General features: G+C 31.8%; 1 protein-coding gene across 2 annotated transcripts in view; it reads left to right on the top strand.

The window, feature by feature from the left end:
- Window positions 1–1,552: 1,552 nt before the first annotated feature.
- The window catches only part of LOC127712030 (ubiquitin-conjugating enzyme E2-17 kDa-like), a 38,655-nt gene continuing 31,218 nt past the window's right edge, over window positions 1,553–8,989 (top strand). For both annotated transcript variants that reach the window (XM_052218192.1, XM_052218191.1), the window contains exon 1: window positions 1,553–1,558. The gene's annotated coding sequence lies outside the window, so the exon portion shown is untranslated. The remainder of the gene's footprint in view (window positions 1,559–8,989) is intronic.

The raw sequence follows: 8,989 nt of genomic DNA, 5'->3' as shown, positions 1-8,989 counted from the left end.
AATCCGTATTCATGTGACCTATGTGACCTTTAATTTAACCCTTTAGCTGGCTGGCGATGGGTTACGCATGTAGTCAGCTATTAAAAGAAAAATAACAATGAACAGTGAAAGTGAAACAAGAATGAATCATCTGGTGGACTGGCCGCAGACCACAATTAATGATCCTGCTTTTCGTTGTCCATGAATATAGTTCCCTTTAATTAAAATGTATTTTTTCTTTATTTTTTTCTTTCCCTTTATCATACATTTCTTAGCTTTTATGGGCTGGAAATGAAAGAAGAGAGCTGAAATAAATTTTTGGATGTTTTATTTTAACTGATTTTGATATGGAAAGAGTGATAAGGCCAGGTGCAAAAAGGTAATATTTACAGTTTTCGGAACATGTCTTGACTTGTCTATAGGGGTATGGATGTGTATTGGCTAAATTCGTATGATGTATACATGCAATTTTTCTGAAAGTTGGATATATTTTTGAACTTGTACTGTACATAACACACACAAAAAAATTGACAAAAAAAAATCCAGGTAATTTTTTTTAATGCGACAAAACGTTATAAAGAACTAATAGAGGAATTAATTGTGGTCTGTGGACGACTGATTTGATCCACACAAAATATCATTCTAACTCAGGTAAAAACAATGATTAGCATACTTTTTAACCTACAATATGAAATCAAATAGACCTAGAACAATCCGTTCGCTATCAGTTTATGTTTATATTTATGTTTATATCGGGTTATATGACCGTCGGCAGTCTTCGGAGGTCATCTCGATGGTTAATAAGATGACGTCTAGAAAAAAATACATACGAAATGTTGATACATATTATCGGTTCCATGCATTGTTAATTATTTATTTTAGACTTTTTGTAATTTTTATATTCGTTTCAGTGTATTATAAATCAAATATAAGAATTTGAGTCAAATTGGTGAAGATGAATTTGACAGCTAATGCCCCTTTAGCACAGCGAGATCGGCATAGTGTTTGCACATAGGTTACGATAAATTTGGATTTACGTTGGAGGTAAATTGTTACAGTCGTTAGTATGCATATCTCTGAGTCTGCGCTAAGTAAAGATTTATCGATAATTTTATCATGCTGTTGTTTGCAAAGCGAATTACGCACGCCATATTAGAATTGTTATTTTAATATTAAGATAAGCAATCCAGATTGATCATGATGAATGCTATATTAACTCTCAACCTATTTGAAAATGCCTTGGAGTTCTGTATTTTGTTTCCAATATAATTTTTGGAAGGAGACTTCAAATTGGAAAAACATAAAGACCTCTGTTTAAATAGATGAAAAAAAGTGATAAATACATGATAAAATCCGTATCACATGCTGTACTACATTCGGCCCTCTGGCTGATATTTGTTACTCGGGCTGATACAACATCTGATACAGATTTTACCATATATCATTCTCTATATATCAATTATAAAATAATATCGGAGTTTTACTGATCCTCTATTCTTTTGATGGAATACTCATTTGAGGCAGAAGTTAGTTCTCAGGAAATTTTATACAAATGGCGGCGGCAAATCGATTGAACAAGGTAGATAATTACACTATAAAGGAAGCCCCTTTTTCAATATCCGTCATTTGTATTTACATACATGCAATCGGAATAAACGACAACCAATAGACAGAATCTTGTGATTTCTTTTAGTATGAAAAATAATTTAATATCTAATGAATTAAAACCAAAGTTTTGAAGGTATTGATATCTAATGGAAGCACATGAAGACGATACTTAAAAACAATATTCATATAAAATAAATGCACAGTTTAAGGAAGTTTCTATATTTTTGTTTGCTTTTAGTTAAAATCGCAGCTAAGCCAGAAAGAAAAAATAAATACAATAAAACGTATGTGATTTGTCTTAACTTCCTTATTCAATTTGTTGATTGATAATTATACAATATTAGGTCAATGTCAGCAAAATATAAACTTTTTTGTATAAGGCTGAGAAACTAGGAAAGGCGAGGTTTGAACGAACCCTTCCACAGTTTTGTGCCGAATAAAAAAAAATAGATTTTTCTGACATTGACCTAATACTGGCAGACGTGCAATGACGGAAATGATGACTACACGTAAATTTTAGAACCGAACGTCGTGAAGGACGGTCGATCCGAACTGGCTTTTTTCCGATTTTAACCCCTAAATACCTCCCAAAAGATCTTGAAATGAACACATAATAAACTACGCTGGTCATTACCCCTTTGTGGTATAAAACAATATTCGTGGATTTTATGTGAAAGAAGAAAACGCGATACCCAATTTCAACTCTATTCATTTAGTAATATAGATTTCAATGTCTTTTTATTGGAGTGGTCTTCAAAGCATACTTCGTGCCAGTATTTATATTTATACATGTTATAATGATTATATAAGTTACATTTCTGTCGATGTGTATTTATTTCGCGAACGTATACTCTTACATGTCTTAAGTCCGGGCTCACATAAACTTATTGGCGTAAAAAAATATAAGTCCGGCTGTGAACTGAAGTGACCTCGAACTAAAGAATATATTTGATTCTCTCATGCAAACAACTTGAAGTCCGGGGTCATTTTAGGTTACAACCACGACTCATTTATTCAATATTTTAGATAATTTCGTATATATATATATATATCAAAAAATATAAACAAGTCTAAATTGAAAACAACGTTCAAACCTATGATCGTGTTGTATACAAACCGCAATTTTTATACATGTACATGCAAAACAAATTTCTTGTTAGAGGGGTCTAAATACAGCTAGCACAAACAACAGTTTCCAAAAGACCAAAAAACTGAAAGAGTATATTTTAACAAAACGCATTTGACTAACAGGTCGAACAACAAATGTTCTTAAACCCTGCTGACTGCCATTGGCGATCGCCAAATAAACGGATCACCGATGTAATAAATGGATCTTAATTAAAAATTTAATACTAAACAGAAAACAATAAACTTGCGGAAAAGATGGTATACCGCAAACAAAAGGTGCAAAGGTTTTTGCACACCATATCCGGATTTCGACAATTAATGTCTCTTCAGTGATGTAAGGAATCGAAACGGTATTTGGAAAGCCATACAATTTACCTCAATTTAGGATAGACTCTTGAATTTTGAGGAGTCAAAATAAGATGAACGGATCATATCAACCCGAAGGCAAATATAATACAAGCCCAAACGAAAAAATATAAACAAGTCTAAATTGAAAGCAACGTTCAAACTAAATACTTTGCTTGCGTCATGACTTCTCTTCTAAAACATTCTATACAAACGCCAAAAAGACGACTAAACAAAGTAAGTAGTTACATAGTAAATAAAACCTATTTTCATGTCTTTTTGATTTATATACAAGAGGGTATTGATAGGTGGTCAATTTCTATATTCTTTAAATTTTTATGGCATTTTTCTGTATCTTCAGAAATTAAAGAACCTTTGTGAGCACGCTCACATACCCGACGCCCCCACATTGTCACTGGACAAACAAAATCTCACCAGATTTCTAAGTTCAAAAACTCATAACTCTACAAAAGTCAACTGATAAAAATTTTCTTGTGAAGATGCACATTAACATATGTCCTCATTAACTACAAAGTTTCATGATATTCTGGTGTGTGGTTTCAGAGGAGTTGCGATAACAAACAGTTGCAGTAGTCAATTGAGTCCAATCAGTTCAAAGAGGCATAACTTCTAGAAAAAAAAATGAATCATAATTTCCTGTCCATATGCACATCTACATAGTATGTCCTTATTATCTACAAAGTTTCATGAAATTCTGTGTGGTTTCAGAGGAGTTGCGATGACAAGAACAGGACTGACGGACGGACAGACAGACGGACGGGTCAAAAACATTATACCCAATGCAATAAATTGCGTGGGGGTATAATAACGCTTATTCAAGAAAATATTTTTATTGTTAACCTTTTCTGCAATTAGATTTTTCGTTAATCTATACATCGTTCATTTCTGTAATCTGTTATTGCATTGACTTATCATTTTTATTTTTCACAGTTTTTCTTTATACTTTTTCTCTTTTCTTTATTTGTTTGCTACTTTTTCTCATTTTATTACAAAATTGGCACACTTAAAAACCATGTTTTTTCATTATTATATCTTTTACGTAGCGTGAAAATCCCAGGTGAACCTGAAGAAGAAAATATATGGAAAAAAACACATCTGTTATTGTGAACGGATATGAAAAATCTTACTTATTTCCATAGCTAATTTTAACATGTTTAACACGATAAACTAGTTTACGGAAATACAAACTGTTAACATAAAAGATGATCACTCATACAAGATCTAGAAAAACTGTGTAAATGACCGAAACTATTGAACGACTCCTTGAAGGAGTTGTTGATAATAAATAATGGTTTTCGACAAATTTTTGTCATCAATCTAAAAAACTATAATGTAGGTAGAAACTAAAAACAAGATAAAATATCAGCAACACAAAATCTACAAATATTCTTAGTATGCGAAATCATTAGATGATTCCTTATCAATTTTATAATTTTTGCATCTCAAAAAATATGACAGACAGGCAAAACTTGAAACATTATCAATAGCAATACAAGATCTACAAAATGTTAATATGACCGAATCCATTAAATGACATTTTATAGAGTCATTTCCCCTAAAATATAGGGGGAAGATATCAACACGATTTTTTACTTGTTTTTTTTTAAATAGTGTCTTGTGTATTGAAAACTATCAAAATTTAACAACAGCAATGACCAGCAATACAAAAATTATACTGTTTTTGATATCCTGTGGTGTTTTTTGTTGATGGAATATGTTCGTTGTTGTTCTGTGGTTTGCATGTTGTGTCGATTATTATATTATTTGTTTGTGCGTTTCTCAGTTATGAATGTTCTTGCGTGTGTTTGTGCTGTATTTCTGTCACGTAGTGTTTTAGCGATATTTTCTAACATTGTCATAAAGCGGTAGGTTTGGCATGCCATGAAACCAGGTTCAACCCACCATTTGTTCTTAAAATGTCCTGTACCAAGTCAGGAATATGGCAGTTGATATCAATACGTTCGTTTCTATGTGTGTTGGCGTTTGTTTTTGTTACACTTCGGTGTCATGTTGTTCCTTTGTTTTCCTCTTAATAGTTGATGTGTTTTCCTCGGTTTTGGTTTGTAACCCGGATTTGTTTTCTCTCAACCGATTTATGACTTTTGAACACCGGTATACTACTGTTGCCTTTAATTATATTTTGACCAAAACAATTGCAAGATTTCTTATAAGAGTTATTACCAAATCGGTGATGACTTAGTTTAAAACTGCATTTTTAATAATAATAGACTTACTATGCGGTATGGGCTTTGTGCATTGTTGAAGGCCGTACGGTAACCTATAGTTGTTAATTTATGTGTCATTTGGTCTCTTGTGGAGAGTTGTCTCATTGCCAATCATTTCACATCTTCTTATTTTTATAATACAGTGTATCATTCAGCGATTCATATATGGACTAGGTCAAGGGCGGTTAGAATATGTATATTTCAAATTATTTCAGTGAGTCCAGATATAGGTTGCACTTCTGTAAATATAGACAATGCAATTTCCCATAGGAACTCCCTTTAGCTATGCCATGTTTACTATGAAGTTTCCTTAAAAAAAACCATATCCTAGAACGGAAAGTTGATATGCACTACTTTTTTATTCAAAGGTCAAAACATAGGAATGTGCGGCATATTTTCAACATTTTTATGCCCCGAACTTCTAAGAGTTTAAACTTAAATTCTGTACTACCCAGACCTTCACTCTGGGTCTCCATCAGAATTCAATTATCGCCGTTACCATGTGTTTTTATATTGGAAATATTCCCAAGTTATTTCTCTATGAGATGAAACATAGAGATCATATCTGGGAACCAGTACGTAAACAAAACAAAATATCTATGAATATTATATATCTCCTCAAAAGAGGCGTGGCTTGTGAAACAGCTGTATTTGCAAAGTGCAACCTATAGAAACTGTTTCGTATTAAATGAAAAGAGATTTTAGAGTAAGGTTAATGAAACGCAACTCAAAAACACAATAATGAAAAAAAAACATATTGAGGACAGCAAAATGTCACATCAACCAACAGCACCTGACTCCTTCAAAATGATAGACGAATAAACAAAAACAAATAACAATGAAACATAGGGTTCAGATTACATGACTTTGTACAAGCGCACAAATGTAGAGAGGGATTAACTAATTGTAAACTATCACATATCTACCATCCCCTCAAAATCTCAAAATAAACAAAAAAAAACGAAACATTAAGATAAGACATAAGACGACAAATGACGACGTTCATTGATTTGGATAGGCATGGTCATGTATTATGATAAAATTCTACTTTAAACCTTGAGCTGATATGGATTAGTTATGATATTTATTATCGAACAAGACTGTTGATAACATGTAAAAGTATGATGTTTAAGATAGAAATCAGATCAAAATATGTTAACAAAAATGTCTACATTTTGCGCGACATCTCAGTGAATTTCAAAGTTGCTTATAATTCTGACAAACCAGCGAATTTCTATTTCTTACCAAAGTTCTTAAACAAAATGGATACATGAGTACACTTTTATTATAGCATCTAAATTTGATAAAACTTATATAAAGTGAAATGAGATTGTGGGTATACGTCTATCAGACATCAACCAACAACAAAAACATTAAACCTATATTTTGAATTTGCTTAGTATTCACATGGGAAGCCGTAGTAGCGGGACCAATGAGTATAGACTTTATCTAAAATAAGTTTTAAATGAATTGCATCGTTAAATTAACCCAAATAGATAATCTATATATATATGTATATAAAGGGGCACCGGTGGTCGAGTGGTCTAAGTAGTCAAACTACTGTATCTTTCTGATGTACAGGTTCACTGCATGAAATGATGCGTTTACAGAATTTAAAATAATCGTTAGTTTCAGGTTTAAAATTTACAAAACATTTATTAACAAATTAAACTACAAATTTAGAGAAATTTAGAAAATCAGCTAAATTTCTGATTTAATCTTATTTACATTTAATTTACAGGATTTTATTTTTCTAATTTACTCCAATATATATTTGATTTAAATATCTTTTTTACATTAAATTTATATGTTTTTATTTTTCTTATTTATGTTAATTTATTTTTTCCAATTAATTTTTATATTTACAAACATTTAAAACCGATTAAATAACAGTAAATTTTTAGTTTACATGCATAGTACACTCGAATAAAAGCTGAAGATTTAATCTTTTTATAATCTAGATTTTGATTTTGATTGTCTTGTAACCAATATTTCAAATAATGCAGTTACAGTTGTTCTTTATCTTGTTTTAAACTCTTTTTCTGTGTTAGGTCAGGTTAAATGCTGGTAAAGTTTTTTATTTTTTTAGTAACCAATATTTTGTTCTAGTGCCACTGACGAAAAATAAATTTCAGAGAAAGGATACTACCGAAACTATAAGGTCTGTTTCATATCTTGATCGTTTCCACGATATAAACAAAGACGGACGATTTCAAACTTGAATCTATGATAAACGTGATGATTTCAACATTCTGATAGTCAACTTCCCTTTCCTCAACTGTAATATACTTTATTCCAAATGCCATCGGATGGCGTTTACACTTCTCAATTAATACATTGTGCTCGTGCAGTTTCCACTATACGAACTTCATTAGCAGGAATGTGCTGTTTACACAAAAACTGCCCCAACAGAATGTAAAAGATTAAAATCAACACCACAAAAGTCTTACAGTCACTATCAGATTAGTTTAATGATATCATGTGTCAGTGGCTCAACTCACTAGCCATGTTTTAGATCTTTAGACGCATGAGATCTGTTATTTGAACGATCACTTCCTATTCCCAATTGTGAATTTTGACCACGTGTTGATTTGCATTTCGGTTGATGTCTTCTTAGCGGGAGACGCTAACCCTATCCACAAACTCGACATATCCGGTCTTTTTTCTTGTGGATTTCTTGCGGTTCCATCAGTTTACGTTGCTTTGGTTTGTATCTACTTAATCGATGTACGACCATTTGAATTCAGCCGTGCGAAAATTATTTTTACTTTTTACACAACTGTTGTTTTGTATTTTGTTGAGCAGAATATTCATTTTCATCCTGTCTTTTTTCAGTCTTTACCAGGTCGAAGTATGCATTCCTAAAATCCCCTTGCATCTTCTTGACGAATATCTAATGGTAATCCCTGATGAATACAGTAGAGTCATTCTTTATGTTTTCTCATTTTAATTTAAAATTGAATTACAAGTAAATCAAATATTCTGTTGATTCAAGCAACTTTCATAAATAGATATAAGAAGATGTGGTATGAGTGCTAATGAGACAACTCTCCATATAAGTCACAATTCGTAAAAGTAAACAATAATAGGTCAAAATACGGCCTTCAACACGGAGCCTTGGCTCACACCGAACAGCAAGCTATAAAGGGCTTCAAAAATGACTAGTGTAAAACCATTCAAACAGGAAAACCAACGGTTTAATCTATATAAAAAACGAGAAATGTTTATTCCAGACAGATTACATTGTTCCACCTGTCTGGAATATCTGTTTAACTGGGTCGATGCAAAATGAGTCAACAATCATAAGATTACAGCGTTTCGTTAATTCCAGAATTTGTTAAATGAGGTCATTATTGATTACACAGAACACCAAATTATATGCAAAGGTGTAATTAATAGACTTAACAATTATGCACAATCTAAATAATTTTTCTTTCAATTTGAAACCATGTTTTGTTTTCCTGAACATCCGGAAAATTAGTACCTAAAGTGTTGTAGATATTTTAAAAATATTATGTACAACGTTAAAAATGTTGCATTGGACATACGGCTATTTATGCACCGTTTGCGGTCCGATCTTCTTCCGAAATACATTTTTTTAATTTTTCTCTCAATTTGATTTAAAACGGAAACAGTCAGATATCTGTTCTAAAAATAATGCCGGTGTTATCTTATTTTTAATA

The sequence above is a fragment of the Mytilus californianus genome, unplaced genomic scaffold (genome assembly GCF_021869535.1).
Source record: "Mytilus californianus isolate M0D057914Y unplaced genomic scaffold, xbMytCali1.0.p SCAF_8, whole genome shotgun sequence".
Lineage (NCBI taxonomy): Eukaryota > Metazoa > Mollusca > Bivalvia > Mytilida > Mytilidae > Mytilus > Mytilus californianus.
The sequence above is the reverse complement of the archived record's forward strand: the minus strand, read 5'-3'. Positions and strand labels throughout refer to the sequence as shown.